The 19,309-nt window shown below is 38.8% G+C and overlaps 1 protein-coding gene and 1 pseudogene across 16 annotated transcripts in view; one reads left to right on the forward strand and one right to left on the reverse strand.

The window, feature by feature from the left end:
• The window catches only part of PARD3 (par-3 family cell polarity regulator), a 720,826-nt gene that overhangs the window by 517,097 nt on the left and 184,420 nt on the right, over positions 1-19,309 (reverse strand). The window lies entirely within an intron of this gene.
• The window catches only part of LOC148094260 (ubiquitin-conjugating enzyme E2 L3 pseudogene), a 76,801-nt pseudogene that overhangs the window by 42,808 nt on the left and 14,684 nt on the right, over positions 1-19,309 (forward strand).

A 19,309-nucleotide genomic window follows, 5' to 3' on the forward strand; every position in this document is an offset into this window, starting at 1 on the left:
CAAACAAGTGCTGGTGAGGATGTGGAGAAAAGGGAAGCCTAGTGCACTGTTGGTGGGAATGCAGTCTCATGCCCCATTGCAGAAAACAGTATGGAGTTTCCTCAAAAAATTAAAAATGCAACTGTCCTTTTACCCAGGGGTCACACTTCTGGGTACATACCTAAGAATCCACACTCATCAATCAGAAAGAATATATGCACGCCTATGTTTATAGCAGCATTATTTACAATAGCCAAAATCTGGAATTAGCCCAAGTGCCCATCAGTGTATCAGTGGATAAAAAAGTTGTAGTACATTTACACAAGGAATACTACACAGGTGTAAAAAAGAAGGACCTACTACCCTTTGAGACAGCACAGATGTGATGCTGTTGTAATAACCTGGTTAGTATTTAATAGGAAAAGGAGGAAAGGGAAGACTAGACATAGGCATGCCATTTATACAGCTTTGCCAAAAAGCTGCATTTAACATTCTCCAAGTCTGTTCCCCACTGACTGATGACAGAAGGGAATAGACAAAGGCAATTTAGACATATGCCCAGGAAGGTCTAAGTAACATAGGAAGGTGCCTACCTGTCTGCCCAATCACAACTAGAATGGAGTCTGTGGCCAGAATAGGCGTGGCCACTGCACGCACACAAAACTGCTAAACAAAGAAGTGATCTTGCTCTCTCTTTTCACTCTCTCTCTCTTCTTACACACGCCAGGCCCTCCTGGGACTCCTGTGGCAGGGGGATGCACTCCTCTATGCCCACATGGCACAGGGCCATGTTGGACTCCACACATGGACTAATGGATTCTAATTAGCCTGAATACTGAACTTCACCTAGCTGTAACATGGAATGGACACTCTGGACACTGACCTTGTTTCTGGCTCTGCTGCAACCCCAGCTGCACCTTTCCAGCACTGGCTTAAGGGTCACAGAACTCGGGAAGTATAACTTCATGCAAATAAAACCTTTTTCCACATCCCATCCTCCCATGGGAATCTTAGAAAATTCATTTTCTGAAGATATCACATGGACTCATTCCCACTCATGTTTGGGAAATCTGGCCCATTAATTCCTCCTGTAGAAGCACCCAAAGACTATTATGCTAAGTGAAATAAGCCAGTCAGAGAAAGAAAAATATCACATGATCTCACCTACATGTGGCATCTAAAGAACAAAATAAACTGACGAACAAAATAAGCCCAGAGATATGGACAAATGGAACAGAATGACAGATCTCAGAGGGGAGGATTTGGGGTAGGATGGGAAGAGATCAACCAAAGAATATACATGCATATATGCAATAGCCCATGGACAAAGACAATAACGTGGTGAAGGCCTAACGGGGGCTGGGGCAAGGTGGAGGGAGGTAAAGGGGAGTGGGATGGGGGACATCTGTAATAGAGTCAACAATAAAACAAAAAAAGATTACATCATAATTAAAGGAAAAACCAAGGTGCCCAGTTGGGGTGGCTTGGAGGTTGAGCATAGATCTATGATCCAGGAGATCGAGGTTTAATTCCTGGTCAGGGCACATGCCTGGGTTTCAGGCTCAATCCCCAGTGAGGGGCATGCAGGAGGCAGTCAATCAATGACTCTCTCATCACTGATGTTTCTCTCTCTCTCCCTCACCCTTGCTCTCTCTGAAATCAATAAAGATTTGAATACATCTAAAACTGAATGTTTCAAGGACGTTGACATATTTGCTGAGACACTTTCACCCCTCCTCCTTTGACTTAAATGATCAAATACATTTGTCACTTAATTTCTAACCAAAACATGTAGAACATGGAGTAATAGTTTTCTGATTCGGCTTCTTTTTCCCCACAAAATATAGGTAACATATTAAAAATCAGCTTACATACTTGAGCTCATAACAAAGTTTCAACATCAAACATTTATTGATTTAAACTCCTTTTTAAATCTAATAATTACTATATTGATTAAATTAAATGTAGCATCTTTGAATGTAAATTAACATTTATTTGGGACTCTTGGTCAAATGTGTTCTAGAAAATATTTTAGCTAATTATAAAAACAAAAGCCACCACACAGAGTTTTAGAATTTCAGAAGTAAAAAAAAATAGTATCTTAAATCAACCTCTTATTTTAAATGTGGAGATACTGAGGCCTCAAAAAAACATGAATTTGCCTGACTTTGTACAATAATTATATTTTACACATTTTACAGAAAATCTAGAACCAAGATCCAGGTCTTTGAGAAACCAGGACTTGCTCTCTCTTGGAAACTGATGAGCTGAACCTGATGGGAAAAAAATTGTGGGAAAGAACTGGAAATGGTGGAGGACCTGTAAGAAGCAGTGGTAGAAAGAAGGGATTTCACTGGTTATGGCTAAGAAATAGAATCTCACAAATTACAATATTATGAGCAATCCCTCGAGTGCCTAAAAACTACTATTTAGCATGCCTGACGAGTTGATTCATTGGCTAACTAGAAGGCATTTTTTTGTAACATAGCAAGCTACTTTTACATTAGCTCCAAAACTAAAGGAATAGAAAGCATAGAAAGCTGATATTAACTATTTAAAAATTTACACCAAGAACCAAGGAATTCCCCGGTAGAAATATAAAGACTAGCTGGAAGTTTCATTATATGAGTTTAATGCCAATTCAGTTGTCTTAAAAGTTGTACTATAAAACATATTGTCCTTTGCTGTTCCAAATCACATTTGAAAGAAATAATAAAGTTCTTAAGAATGTTTCTGGAGTTGTCTTCTATTCTCTAAAGCCTAATCTTAGATCCTTCAAAAAAAAAATGGTGAGCTGGCATTTGGCTCATTGTTCTCTAAACAATTTTCAGTTCCATTAAAGACTGGGGGGGGGGGGGGGGGAGTCACATAGAAAACTGTTCTAGCATCAAGCTGCTTTCACTTCCTCCTAAAGACTTTGGAAATGGTGTGGAAATTAGAAGCACTACAGAAATCTAGCGTTAGTGTTACTGGTTAGAAAATGACTTAATGAGAATAAATGTGCTCTTCACTATCCTATTGTATCCACTTGTTTAAATGAACAAAGTGGTTATTATGATGTATATGCACCTACAAATGAAGAGTGGTCAGTCATTCACTAAATCTTAAGCATTATAAACCACTGGGATAGCCCAAAACAAATGAACTGATTGCCCTGAAGCATCCTCACTGCTGGCCTGGCCTGTTATAAAAGCTATGCCACAGACACTGAGAGGAGCTTACACTGCCCTCAATTCTCCTCTTCCTCCTCAGTAAGAAGGATTTTTAGCTGAGCATGCATGTGCTTGCCTTGCAGCAAGCTGTTTTCACATTAGTACTACAACTAAAGCATGATAAAAGCAAAAATTGCATTTGGTACATTAGAAAACCAGCCTAAAAGGGAAACAAGGTGCCCTTCTTCCTTTCTGCTGCCTGATGGTGGAAGCTCAAGCAGCCCTCTTGGGCCATCAGGTGATGACACCTCAGTAAGACAGGTGCCTGGTTCCCTAACATTAGAGCCATAATACACGCCAGCCCAAGACTGCCAATTGCTTGACCTCTTCTACATAAGAAAGAAAAAAACTTCTAGAGTGTTTAAGCCACGGTTATTATTTGGGGGATTTGGAGTTATAAAATGCTATACTTAATCCTAACAAAGTAAAGGGTTTACCAGAAAGTATTTACCAAATAATAAAAATACTGTGAAAAGGAAAATATACCCATCTTAGTTTCTGTTTTAATGCTATGAAATTTAAATCAAGTTTAAGTATAAGCCAGTAAAACAGCAAAACTCAGAAGAAAAACAGCTGTCTTTGTAAGCAAACATCCAAAGTGTCCTATTCTCAAAAGTAAATGGTCAAGAAAGCTGCTACTCTGAATGACAGGATCAGAGACACAATCTCCTTGCTTAAGCTATTTTATTTGGTTTTTGTTTTGTCTCCAGCCTTTGGAAAAAGCGAGTAAAATAAGATGCTTCTCAAATCATTTCGGGGGTAGTGTTTTAAGAATCCCTGTCTTTTCTTTTCCTCTGCCTTCTTAAATGTTCCATCAAACAGTACATCAGTTTCAGCCTTCTAAATAGAGTAAATGCAGCTCAGCCAATCTGCTTTCAGGTATAGTTAAGAAATAGACATTAAAAACATAATTAGGAAATATTCTCTTCCAGAGGTCACTGCACATATGAAATATGAGAATATATGTGAATCTACTTTGTAACACTAAAGTACCATAGAAATGATATTAGTATTGATTCTATGTTAAAACAATCAAGAAAGGAAAACATAATATTTTCCCTATCGGAAAGAAAATGTACTTTGCAATTTTCTCACTTTAATTCTCCACAAGTTTCTATAAAACTGATATTTTAAAAAATCAATGTGAATTAGAAACTAATTTTAATTCTTTCATCTCTACCTATTTAATTCATATCACTAATGCTACCATTTCTAGATATTTTATTTATTAGAGCCTTTGGTGTATATAAATCATACAATATCACAAATTCTTAGCATCACTCAGGTTATAAAACCTATGCCTGACACATAAATTTGAAGACACAAACAGGCCTAGCATGCCATACTGATTTTTCAGACCATTATTTTTCTTGGTCCAAAACAGACATGCATTTGTTGACGTGAGACTCTTTAAGTCAAACAGGCAACCCATCATTATTGCATCAGAGACTGCAATCTTATCCTCTTCTTTGTCCATGTAGACATAATATCCCTTACAACTTCCCAAAATGAAGAATGAACTACTGATATTGTCTCACAGTGCTCCAATACAAAGGTTTTCTGGTATAGCAAGGAAAGAGCTCTGTGCTTGGAGAGTAAAGATCTGTGGGTTTCTCCCTGCCGGGAGTGGCTCAGCGGCTGAGCGTCGGCCTATGATCCAGGTGATCAGGGTTCGATTGCCAGTCAGGGCACATGTCCGGGTTGTGGGCTGCAGCCGATCAATGACTCTCTCATCATTGATGTTTCTATCTCTCTCTCTCCCTCTCCTTTCCTCCCTCTGAAATCAATAAAGATGTATTAAAAAAAAAGAAAAGACACATTTATTTGAAAATTGTCATAGTGAATAACCCATAGTAACAATTCTGTTACTTATAATTTTTAAATTTGGGGGTAGGAGGTGTGATAATTGGAAACTCAGCCAAACAAGAACAAGGGAAACACAAGCTTTAATTTTTCTGTTAGACAAAGGAGAGGTTGTGATGAACACCACAAGTCTCTTCTCACTGTCAGTTAGGGATCCCTGTCCAACAAGGTTCAATCTTAGACATCCTTCCAGGTCTGTAAAAAGAATCAGTCCTAAAAGCAAAAACTATAGATGGGAATGTCCACAAGTCTAAATGTGGCCCTTGAGGCTTCCCCAACAGGAACTGACTCTTAAACCGTACAAGAGCGAACCTCATTTATCACTTCACACCTGTCAGAATGGCTGCCATCAACAAATCAACAAACAACATGTGCTGGAGAGGGTGTGGAGACAGGGGAACCCTAGTACACTGCTGGTGGGAATGCAGACTGGTGCAGCCACTATGGAAAACAGTATGGAGGTTCCTCAAAAAATTAGAAATGGAGCTGCCGTTTGACCCAGTGATTCCACTCCTTGGAATGTATCCTAAGAATCCTGAAACATTCATCAGAAAGAATATATGTACCCCGATGTTCATAGAAGCACAGTTTACAATAGCTAAGATCTGGAAACAGCCCAAGTGCCCATCAGTAGATGAGTGGATAAAAAAGCTGTGGGACATTTACACCATGGAATACTACACAGCTGTAAAGAAGAAGAATCTCGTACCCTTTGGGACAGTATGGATGGACCTAGAGAATATTATGCTAAGTGAAATAAGCCAGGCAGAGAAAGACAAATATCACATGATCTCGCTTATACGTGGAATCTAAAGAACTGATGAACAGAATAGATTCAATGACATGGGAGCATAGATGAGACTGATGAATGTCAGAGGGATGGAGGAGGGCGGGTGGGTGGAGGGGGAGAGAGTAACCAAAGAATTTATGTGCATATATATACAACCCAAGTACATGGACAATGGTGGGGAGAGGGACTGGGGAGGGGAAAGGAATGGGGTGGAACGGGTCATTGGGGAGAAAAAGGGACATCTGTAATATTTTAAACAATAATAAAATTTAAAAAAAAAAAAAAAGAGTGAACCTCATAAATGCTGTGTCTAGGAGCAGCTAAGTGGGGAGAAGACACTTCAGGCAAAGTACCCAGATGCCTAAAAAACTTCTGTCATTCCTCTGGCCATTTCTTAAATTTCCCACCTTTCCTCCCTCTGCCACCGCAGACATAATCGACACCTGGAACAGGAGCAGGAGAAAATTAGTCCCGCATACCATTCTTCTGTCCTGATCCAGAGGCCCCCATAGCCCCAGTCATGAGGATGAACTTGTCTCCAGGCCCCTGCTACCCCTTTCCTGCTATACTGTACTTCTTTCATCCATCTCCAGGACAGATAGACACTTCTGAGCCTGGACCTTCTTCCAAAGAATAAATTTTACTTTATCTTTATGTGTGCCCAATGGTTCTTCATTACCAAGCATCCAATAGTGTTTGTAATTAATGTGGCCTTTCTGGTTTTACATTAACAATAAATGGAGTGAAGACAGGAAAAGAGACATAGGAAATGAGGCTTAAATGTCTTCATTCTCTCATCCAACCAATATTTGAGTGCCTATACATGTCAAACACTATTCTACACACAGGGGATACAGCAGAGAGCCAAAGACTACTCTCATGCATGTATGTGACACTGTGAAAGTAGTAATAGACAGTAAAGTAAGAATTAAAACAGGAGGATGTGATGGAGATGAATGTGCTGATCAGGAATGATGTCTCTGAGTGTCATGGCTGAAGACAAGCCCTGAAACAAGGAGGAGCCTGTCACTCTAAAATGGGGGGAAAGCATTCCCAGCAGAAGACAAACAAGTGCAAGGCCCTAGTGTAGAAATGAACATGGTGATCTCAAGGAGCAAAAAGGAAGACCATGTGGCTAAAGCGTAGGTGGTTAAGGTGCTTAGTGTTGGTGTAAGAGAAGCTTTGAGAGCTTAGGCCAGGACTGTGGGTTTCGGAACTCAGTGTTACCAAGGCTATATAGCCTGAATATATCTGCTTCAGGGACAAGACAATATAGTCACAATTATAAGATACTGTACTCTACACTACAGCAGGCCTAAGAAAGATGCAATGGATGGTGAAGCCCCCAGAGAAGCCATGGATGGTGTCACTGTGCCAAAGGGAAGACTAGCAATAACCAGACACACACAGCCCAAGATTTACTATACACTTCAGGAAGCAACGTCACTCTAACCTTCTTCACTCCCAGGCTCCAAACTCTCTCTCCCTAAACTGTAGACCCAACACAGACCCAACTTTTAGGAACTCCAATCTATCCACCAAGTTAAGAGGAAACTGTTAATCCTTAATTCAAGGACATTACAATATAGGCCCAACTTATGTTTCAGATTCATAATGCACTATTCTCAATAAAGCATTGCATGTTCCCTATTTGTTCATAAGCCTCAAAACTTGCCACTATTATATTACTTGCCTATAATAGAATTGATGTAACAAATTCCATGACAACAGAAGGTGAAACCTCCCTACTCTGAATCACCTGGGACATTACTTTTACCTCACTGGGTGACAACTAACACAAGGACACAGGTTATGATACAGACGATGTAACTGACATATCCGTCTACTAGAATGTAACATTAGGATGCACTCCATTTTATTAGCACGCTATGGGAATGCTCCCATAGCACCTACTACAGAACCTTCAAAGAAATAAGCCTACTATGAAATCCACTATGTTCTAGGCAACACATAAGGAATTTCACTTATATAATCTCACTTAACTCCCTCAATTCAATGACATAGGTATAATAATACATATTAAAAAAATAAAGTCTCAAGAGATGAAACAACTAGTTCAAAGTGACACCAAAGAGGCAGAGTCAACAGAATTATAGTTTCCTAAGATCTGGAGACCCTGCTTCTTGCTTCCTCCTCTTCCATTTTCATTCAGTAAATTGTTACTAAATACCCACTTCTGGGCCAAAAACTACTCAGATTCTATATATGTAAAAGTGAGCAAAATGAAAAACAAATGGAAGTAGCATCCTGTTTTAACAGTTTAAAAGAAATGGGCCCCAGCCAGTTTGGCTCAGTGGTCAGAGTGTTGGCCAGCAGACTGAAGGGTGCCAGGTTCGATTCCAGCAAAGGGTATGTATCTTGGTTACAGACTCGATCCCTGGCCCCAGAGCACGTGCAGGAAGCAACCCATTGATGTGTCTCTCTCACATCAGTGTTTCTTCTCCCCCCCCACCCCCGCTCTCTCCCTCCCTTTTTTTGTCTCTCTCCCTTCCAATCTCTCTGAAAAGCAATGAAAAAAATATCCTTCGGTGAAAATTTTAAAAAAAAGAAAAGAAATGGGCAGTGCCTTGGCCGGTGGCTCAGGTGGTTGGAGCATTGTCCCGTGCACAAAAGGTTACAGGTTCGATTCCTCGGCAGGGCACATACTGAGGTTGTGAGTTTGCTCCTTGGTCAAGGCATGTACAGGAGGCAACCGATCGATGTGACTCTCTCACATCCATGTTTCTTTCTCTCTCTCCAAAAATCAATAAAAACACACCCTTGGGTGAGAATTTTTAAAATAATAAAAGAAATGGGCAGTGAGAAAGACATAAATATGTTATTAATGTGGGTTTGAGGCAAAAATGCTACGGAGTAAAGAGTAGTGGTTGGAAGATAATAAAAGAGCTATAAAGGAGGGAAATAATAGATGGGAAAACTGCATGACAGAGGTTCACATTGTAAGTGATCAAATTACAATAAATTCTGATCTTGCTTGAAAATTGTGTGTGTGTGTGTCTTCATATATACACGCATATATTTAAAGTTTTTGAAAATATAACACAGTTCTTAATTGAGCACTACTTTGTACTGAGTATAAAAAACAATAAATGCAAGAATGACAGACAAAATAAACCAATCAAATATTCAGTAGTCACAGAGTTAACATCCATTTTTATGATACAGAATGTGTATCATTTGTAGTCACCTATTCAGATTAACTAGGGCACGCACACACGGAGAAACACACACGTGCATACAACACACTTTCCAGCAAGGGAACCTATAAATCACTGAATACCTCGGAGCTATTAGAAAACAGTAATTCAATTCCTTAAGCTAAATTACATTTCAAAATTTCCATCAACAGACTTGAATAGAACCTTGAGTGATTAATGTTTTATCAGCAATTACCCAGACAGGAACAGAGAGCCTGCCATTTCAAATTTAGAATGTTAGTCCAGTACCACTGACACAGTAAAAGCCTGAGCTATCATTTGTATACGCATTATTACTTAAACTTAGTAGAAACTTGAAAAAGTTTAACTTATTTAGTAATTCATTTCTGTCATTTAAGACTTGATACTGTTTTCTTGCTAGAAGCCAAGAGACAAGAAATCTTGAGAAAGAAGCCTTTGAAATCTCAGCTAAAAGAGATGAGTAATTCTATGATCCAGGCTCTAGAAAGGAATACTGGCACAGTTTTACAAGCTATTGCTCCTCAGCTGTTTGAAGCTAAACCATTTTTTATGGATTTACATTTATTATAGCTTACAATTATGACTTATGCCTCTTCCCAAGCAGTCAGACTACAGCTTCCTATTCGACCTCACAGAGAGCAGAGGAAAGGTTTATTAGTTACTTTAACAGACAATCAAATGCCTTAAGGACAACAAAGAGCACGTGGGATGTGATCTGTTAACAAAGACTTCCTGTTCAATCAAAGCATGCTATTTGAAGGACCTAATATGTGTGTAAATCAATTTGTAAAAACAGTGTCTTTGAAATGACCCATAATTTGCACTTAATTACATTTAAACATTTATTACATTTAAAAACTATTACACTGAATCTCATATTTACAACTACTACTAGAGAGCCTAAATTAAATTGTATAGTCATTTCTGTTATAAAGAAGTAAGCTAGCCCGGCCAGGCGTGGCTCAGCGGTTGAGCATCAACCTAGGATCCAGGCGATCAGGGTTAGATTCCGGGTCAGGGCACATGGGGCTTGATCTCCAGCTGGAGGCGTGCAGGAGGCAGCCGATCAATGACTCTCTCACCATTAATGTTTCTTTCTCTCTCTCTCTCCCTCTCCTTTCCTCTCTCTGAAGTCAATAAAGATATATTTTTTTTAAAAAGCAGCTAAATGGGCTTCTGGCAGGATTTTTTTCTTAACTTTGTGACCCACTTATTTACACAAATATACATATCACTGTACCTCTTATATAAAACTCTTCAACTCTCTTCTCACCTGGCTTTGCCAGAGACCAGAAAAATTCAAAAATAGGGAGTTAGTCACCCCAGGAGTTATAAAGGTAGTTACCCTACCCATCAAGTCTTTTCCGAAGGTAGATGGAAACAGTGAAAGCACAACGGGCTTTAAAAGAAGTCAGATCTAGGCTTTTATCCCAGTATTGGTGCTTCTCATGTAGGGCATATTGGCAAAGTGATTCTCTAGGCTTCAGCTGCTTCATAATAGCACCATGGGATCACTTGCCTCATGAAAAAAACAGCAAACAAAGTTTAAAATATGTAGAACAGAGCCAAGCAAATAGTAGACACAGAGTAAAGAATGATTATCATTACTATTATTGATTTGCTTATCAAAAATACTAAACTTGAGGTTGGAGTTCACAATTCGGGAATATCTGAGATCTTCCTAAGGGTTAAAAATCAAAATATACCCAAAGAATATTGGGATGTAAGGCTCAGAACATAGTTTGTAAAATTCTGTCTTCGTTGTTCTGTTCTAGCTTTAAAGAAGTGAAATCAGCCTCTGATTAAGTTTTTAAAAGTCATTCTTGTGGAATGAGGGAGAGGATATGAATTTTCTCTCAGCAAGGCAAAGATTAATAAATTGAAAATACTAAATATGCAATAGAAATGTATACTGCATTGCTGTGAAGTATTTACTGAATGTTCATTCATCAGAGTTTAAAGAAATCCTTAGGAAACCAAGAATAAAGGGCTTTTGCTTGCAACTAAAACTTTGGCTACAAAGTACTACAAAATATGACTACATGTCTCAAAAAACCTTACAAGGTACAATGTCTCCAATTTGGCTAAATTTCCAGTTGATTTCACTACATTTTCTTATTTATCCATAGATGTACCCAAATGGAATGTCAAACGAAATTATAAGGATGCTTTTCAGTCTGATCCATCTAAACAACTTGAAGAAAGAAGAGCTTTGATACGATAACTAAACTTTCTAGGACAAAAATAAAGTTTATGTATGTTATAGTGCAATACATTAAGTTTTTCCACTGAAACTGATACAAAGTGAAATTTTATTTTTCATTTAGTTATTCCAAATAAAAAACCTCATTATTTAGGTTAGAAAATATTCTGTCTCAGTTTATGCATTACAATGACCTTGGTTTTCTTTTACCTAGTATTTTCAAATATCATACAATGAGGATAAAAATTTTTTTTACCCTGGAGATTCCAAGATGGCAGCAAACTGAGTGGAAGCTACACTGACACTGACCCAGGATCAAACTGGAATTACAACTAAAATAGAGAAAAACCATCCTGAATAATCAATTGCAACTGAAGACGAGCTGCAGAGCACCCTCATAACCAGGGGCCTAAAGCGGAGACCCCATAGAGACTGCTAGGAAGTGCAGAGACAGGAGAGGGCTGTATGGGCTCGGCTCCCACAGGCAGCAGCTGAAGGTCGAGAGGGATATCTCAGCTGTGAGAACTTTGGGGTCTAAACCTCAGGCTAGGCTTCCCAGCCCAGGTGACCAGAACTAAGAAAGGTACCCACAAAACATCGGGCTGGGAAAAGCAGCAGGGTTTCCGTCTGTCAGGAAGAGACAGCTGAAAATGCAGGCACCCTATTAAAGGGCCAATGCACAGAGTTTCATGTGCAGCCACTCATGTTGGGCTCCAGCAAAGGGAGGGCAGAGTGGACTAGAGCTGTGTGAGGAGAATTCAGGGATGCTAGCTACGGGAACAGAGCTCACAGGGCAGCCATCTGGATTCCTTTGCTGGCTCATTCCCCGAGGACATCGTATGTGGACATTTACCTTCCAAGCAGATGGGGGTAAGCAATTGCCCCACCCTGTGGAGTTTCTAGAGCATGAAGCTCATTAAAAGACTGAATAACAATCAGCCTCTGGGTGCTTTGAGTCTTTGCTTTGGGACCAAGGGCTTGGGAAAGCAGACCTTGGTGCACATCTTGGTCCTGTCCAAACAAACCCAGCCCCAACAGAAGGAACCACAAGCTGTGGAGTGCACAAAATTTCAAACAGGGTACTCAAGGCCAGTCACAAAGAGCATCTGACATTCGCCTGCACCAGAGACAATCCAAAAGACTGGGAGTCCTAGCAAATCTAACTAATACATGGAAACAAATCCAAACAGGCAGCCAAAATGGGGAGACAAAAAAGTCCCAAACGAAAGAACAAAAGAATTCTCCAGAAGAAGACCTAAATGAAATGGAGATAAGAAATCTATCAGATGAGTTCAGAATACTGATCATAAGGATGTTATGAGAAAAGAAACGGAAACTGAAGGAAATTAAGAATGACACAGTAGAAATTAAAAAAATTAAAAAAACATTGGAAGGAATAAACAGCAGATTAGGGGAAGCTGAGGATTGGATGACCAAATTAGAAGACAGGGTAGAAAAAAAGTAATTCAATCAGAGAAGCAGAGCAGAAAAAACAAAAAAAATAATAATAAAAAAAATAAAAAACAGGAGGACAGTTTAAGGGAACTGTGGGACATCATGAAACAATATAGTCACATCACAGGAGTACCAGAAGATCTAGAAAGTGAGCAAGGGTTAGAGAACCTGTTTGAAGAAATAATGGCAGAAAACTTCCCTAACCCGCTCAAAGAAAAAGCCCCAAAAGTTCAGGAGGCACAGAGAGTCTCAAGTAACAAGAACCCAAAGAGGCCCACACCCAGACACATCATAATTAAAATGCCAAAAACTCAAGACAAAGAGAGAATATTAAAGGCAGCAAGAGAAAAGCAATCTGTTACCTACAAAAGAGCTCCCATAAGGTTGTCAGTTGATTGCTCATCAGAAATTCTAAAGGCCAGAAGGGAATGGCATGAAGTATTCAAGGTAATGAAAAGCAAGGATCTGAAACCAAGGCTACTCTATCCAGCAAGGCTATCATTTAAAATAGATCGTGAAATAAAGAGCTTTCCAGACAAAAAAAAAAAAAAAAGGCAAAAGGAGTTTATCACCACCAAACTAGCATTGCAGTAAATGTTAAAGGGACTGCTGTAATAAGAAATTGAAATAGAGAAACATAGGCATAAAGAATTAAAATAGCAATAGTTAAGTACCTGTCAATAATAACCTTAAATATAAATGGATTAAATGCTCCAATCAAAGGATATAAGGTAGCCAAATGTATAAGAAAACAACACCTAAACATATGCTGTCTACAAGAGACCCACCTCAGAATAAAAGACTCACACAGGCTGGGGAAGGAAAAAAAACTTCTGGAGGACTTTAAAGGAAAGATAGACAGCAACAAAGTCATAGTAGGGGACTTTAACACCCCACTGATTTTACTGGATAGATCGTCCAGACAAAAAAATCAACAAGGGAACAGTGACTCTAAATAACACGCTAGATCAGATGGATTTAATTGAAATATACAGAATATTTCACCCCAAAGCTACAAAATATACATTCTCCTCAAGTGCACATGGGACATTCTCAAATACAGACCACATGTTAGGGCAAAAAACAAGTCTCTACAAGTTCAAGAAGATTAAAATCATATCAGGCATCTTCTCAGACATTTATATCATGGAATACTATGCAGCTGTGAAAAGGAAGGATCTCTCATCCTTTGAAACAGCATGGTGGGATCCGGGAGTATTATGCTAAGCAAAATAAGCCAGTCAGAGAAAGACAAGTATCACATGATCTTACTCATATGTGAAATCTAGTCAACAAAATAAACTGATGAACAAAATAGATCCAGAGACAGAAGCATGGAACAGACTGATGAAGCCATGCTGGTTGGGCCGGCGGAGAGAGATTAACCTGATAACTTATATGCATATATGCATAACCCATGGACGCAGACAATAGCGTGGTGAAGGCCTGGAGGGAGCGGTAGAGGGGATCAATGGGGGGAGGGGGGGGAGGAGAATAAGACATCTGTAATATTTTCAACAATAAAGATAATTTTTTTTTTTAAAACTTTGTTTTACCCTTATGGTGCATACCAATGCTTCCCATGAAAAATAATGGAGGTGGATACCACATTATCATTTAAGAATGAAATTTTGTTCCAATTATTGCTTTTGCTCCTGAGCTCTAATACAAGTTAAATACTACAGAGTCACAATGGATCAGGTGATATTTGGCATGTCTGTGCAGAATACCTTGGGAGCAATCAAGTTTGCAAGCAATATTCATCCAACCCTAATTTTTATCACTTTTTTTGGAAAATATGCTTGCTTAGTTGAACATAACTATATATGGAATTTTCTTTCTATTAAATATATAGTAGTTCTCCCTTATCTGCAGGGGATACATACCAAGACCCCCAGTGGATGCCTGAAACTGGGGATAGTACTGAACTCTCTATATACTATGATTTTACCTATACTATGTACCTCTTCACTTAAAGGAAGCACTTTTATGGCTTTTCTTTGGCATATCTTAATTGCCAGCATCATTATTCTTGTTCTTTGAGGGTGTTTTTAAGTAAAGTAAGAGTTACTTAAACACAAGCAATACAATACCACAAAGTGAACCAGATAACCAAGACTGCTAGTAAGTGACTAATAGGCAGAGGGTGTCAAAAGCATTGACACAATGGACAAAGGGATGATTCACTTCCCAGGTGGGACAGAGAAGGATGGTGCAAGATTTCATCACACTACTCAGATTAATGTGCAATTTAAAAGTCATGAACTGTTTATTTCTGGAATTTTCCACTTAATCCTTTTAGATTGCAGTTGATCATGGGTAACTGAAACTGTGCAAACTAAAACCATGATTATGGGGGACTACTGTACAAAAATTTTTCAAAGCCTGGAGAAAATGCCAATACACACTACAGTTGCCTAACCCAATTCTTGATTTGGAAAGGAGACAACGGAAAGGAGAAGGTAAGGGCTTGTGTATTCCTAATGCAGAGATCTCAAAGAGCATAGGCTTGCAATAACAATTTTTAATATCTCAATCTTACATAAATCTAGAAAAAGACTGCTAAAAAATGTAGGGCTTTAGCTAGCTTTAGGGGCATAAATAATTAATTGCTCCCACTTGCACAGTTTAAGTATAGAAAGGGTAAATTTTACACCCCCAGAGCCAAAGACCCCAGAAGCTTCTAGGTTCTTAACGGAATGGCCAAGGAAAGAGTCCTAGCGTGTTAAAGTAGAGCAAGGAATAAGTTAGTGGCTGACAGGCATTCAAGATTATATGAGAATAAGAGCAGCTGGAAGGACCGGGTGTTCTCAGCAAGGCTGACTTTGGAGGGATAGCAAAACAAAGGCAGCACAAGGGGCTGAGAGAGACCAATATTCCTCAGAGGCATAACTGTATGTACTCCATTGTGTTTTCAATTTCTCAATAATTTTTTGGTTTTGCTTATATGTATATAATATACAACAATACCATGTTATATATTATATAATGTAGTATATGTTAAATATTTACATATTAATTTTTTGCTTTCAATTATCCCCAAGTTTTAGGACAAACAACCTGTTTAGGAAAATGATTTTGACTTTCCTATGATTTAAAACATTGCTTCTTTCTTTTTAAGATTATTTTTATTGATTGGTTGATTTTTAGACAGAGAGAGGAAGGGGGAGAGGGGAAGGGGAGGAAGGGACGAGGGGGAGAGAGAAATAAATTTGTTGTTCCACTTATTTATGCATTCATTGGTTGATTCTTATATGTGCCCTGACCAGGGATCAAACACACAACCTCAGCATATTGGACAATGCTCTAACCAACTGAACTACCCAGCCAGGGCAAAACACTGCTTCTGAGAAACAATAATTCTAATCAATATTCTAATTTTCTATATGTGGGGAAGATGAAGTTGGGTGTATTGGAGTACACAAGTGGAGAGGAGAAAACAAAGCCTGCTGGCATGGAGACCAGGAATAGTATTGTCTTTCATGACTTGCCCTGTGCCTTTATAGTCTGTCTAGTGAGCCAAGTTGGGCAATCATTGTCTCCATGAGCATGAAACTGACTATGTTTTCAGTCAGCAATTAGTCTTAAATAATTGTTCTTGAAAGAAAACATGAATCCAATTTTTGCCCTTGTGTGTCAATTAATATTTGTTAAGTTATGATCCTAACTTAGTGACTTTCTTGCAGACCCCACACCCATCTCTATAAGATCCTATCAAACTATAACCCACAAACTCTGAAATCATTTTTAGAAACTTCAAAGGCATTCATCTACTTTAAAAATGAACTTACAGCCCAGCTGATGTGGCTCAGTTGGTTGAGCGATGTCCCATGCACCAAGAGGTCATGGGTTCAGTTCCCAGTCAGGGCACATGTCCAGGTTACGGGCTCGATCTCTCAGTAGGGGACATGCAGGAGGCAACCAAGCAACATTTCTCTCTCATCGATGTTTCTCTCTCTCCCTCTCCCTTCCTCTCTCTGTAAAATCAATAAAAATATATTTAAGACAAAAAATGAACTTAGAAAAGTGCTTCCAAGAGTCAAAAAGAAATCATTAGTTAAGAATTCCAGAATGTGATCAAGTACATATTCATAAAATTTACTAAAGCACTGAAAAAAAGAAATTCTAATACATTCTAAAGAGCAAGAAGGCATCTCAGAAGTCCCTGCAGAACGAAGGAGAGATTTATAAATAATGCCTATTGAAAAGAAAAACGCTAAGATACAATTATGAAAAAGACATTACAAATATAGGAAATTTGGAATTTTAATATAAATAAAATACTGGAACATAAAATTGGCACCAGATGTCAGTTTGAAATTAAACTTATAGCTTTATTACAAAGAACTGGCCACTCTGGAATAACATATTTCAGTGTTCAGAGGTAAAAATAAATAGAACATTCAATTTGTGTTATATAAGTTTTCAGAGCACTTTTTTAATAATGAAAAAATAAAAAACATTTAAGTGAAGGAGAGTAGAATGTCCATATATGAGACTCTTTTTCCAAAATACAGTATTTATTAAAGTGAACTATTGTCAGGCATACTTCAATATATACCAGGACTTCAGGAGTAAACTGGGTTGTACCCCAGCACCAAATACATTTGAAAACTATGATGAACTAGGATAGAGGTTACAAGTCATAAAAGCCTTTAGGGTACCAAAAGTAAAGAGTTATGAACAGCTTCTAATAACGGGGATAATGCAACTGCCATGAGATCTAAAACTCTAAATCTAAACACTCCTCAATGTGCCCAACATGGAAAGGCCTTCCAGGGTCCAGCCCTGCCTCACACCCCAGCCAGCCCCTCTTCACACCTTGCCCATTATGGCCCAGAACCGCACGTCGACTTAAGAGTTACCAACACAAAATCATGTCACAGCCGTGGCAGTGTAAATACTATACCCTCTGCCAGGAAATGTCCTTGCCACTCCCCCTGCAGCTAAACTGACTCAGTCAACATTCAGGGGTCAAGTCTGAAAGCTTTCTCCATTTACCACCATTCATTCATGTTTCTTGCTCGCTCGCTCGCTCATGCTCTCTCTCTCTTCCTTTCTCCACCCCCCACCTCAAACAAAATAAAACCCACACACAGCTGGATTAAATATACTCCATTACTGTCATCATCACTACATTCTGATCACCACCTGCTAAATGCTAAAATTCTGTCTTGTTCAACACTACACACTTAGGTCTGAGTGTAGTACCTGACATTTAGGGTTAAACAAATGATAGCTAACCTTAATTTAGGGCAGACCTCATTCCACAGCTCACTCCATGACCCAAAACGCCAGTGATCACTCAGCCTCTGTTACTTATTAACCTAAATATGGATACAAATCCACAAAATGTGTATCATCAGTTCACTTCCACTCACTGGCAGACTATTCCAGAACAGACATTTATAACTAAAATCTAGACTCCCAGGAGAACTGAAAAACCTAACTCCACTAAATCTCAAGAGATACCTCACACTAGAAATATGAATTGCTATCTTCAGTTTTGTATCAACCAAGTCTATCCAATAATAAACTTTGAAAATAACTTTATGACCCTCTTCAAATTAACAACCAGTAGTGAGGGATACAGAATAGTTACTGAATGTGCACATATAACAAGCATAGTACTGGGCACATAGTACATAGATTATCTCATTTTACTTCAATAATTTTAATAGCTTTAAGTAGTATTACTTTTCTAGTTTCCAGGTACAAAAATTAAGATCACAGAGAGTAAGGCCAAAATTCAAGCTAAAGTCTACAATACTTCAAAGCCCATTCTTTTTCCACTACAACTTCATGAAAACACAATAAAACCATATTTAAATTTTTTAAAAAAGCTTTCTTGAAACTCCTTTAATCTGATAAATGGTATCCACCAAAAAAACCTTTGTTTTTAATGGTGAGAGGACACTTTCCCCAGGGTTCATGAACAAAGCACACTCACTACCATCACTTGTATTCAACATTACGCTGAGGTCTTCAACCAGCAGAAGAGACCTGAAGAAGAAATCAAAGGTATAAGGATTGGAAATGAAGATGTTAGCGTAGGTAGCTAGCTAGTTATTAATAAAGAAAGGGAGCAAATGGAATCAGACATTAAGCCTAATAAACTAGGGAGGTAAATCGGCCATTGGGCCCGATTTACTAGAAAACTAACATTCACAGCTGCCTAGGGGACCACTGAAACCTCCACTGAAAGAACTTAATCCCCGAGCAGTCCCCAAGTGGGCAGAAAAAACCTCCCCAGGAAATAACTGGTCCAATAACTGGTCCATTCCCACAGATTAGTTCCCCGCAGATTACTGAGAAGAAGAAGAACCAGTAAGGGAAAATCTCTTTACTAGCTACCTGCCCAGTAGAAACCAAGATGGTACAGGGGGAGGTAAGCACATGCACAGTAGAAACCAGATGACACAGCAAAACTTTGAGGCATGCACAGTGGAAGCCAAAATGGTGACCACAAAGGGGAAGTTTCTAGCCTGGAAAACAGATCAGATGGAATAAAGGCATGAAACCCCTAAAGATCTAGAAAAGAGATTAGATAGGGGGAACACCCAGCACAAGCTCGGGATGGATTAGGAAAGAGACTGGTTAGTTTCAA

Source organism: Miniopterus natalensis, chromosome 1 (genome assembly GCF_054644295.1).
Source record: "Miniopterus natalensis isolate mMinNat1 chromosome 1, mMinNat1.hap1, whole genome shotgun sequence".
NCBI classification, from domain to species: domain Eukaryota; kingdom Metazoa; phylum Chordata; class Mammalia; order Chiroptera; family Miniopteridae; genus Miniopterus; species Miniopterus natalensis.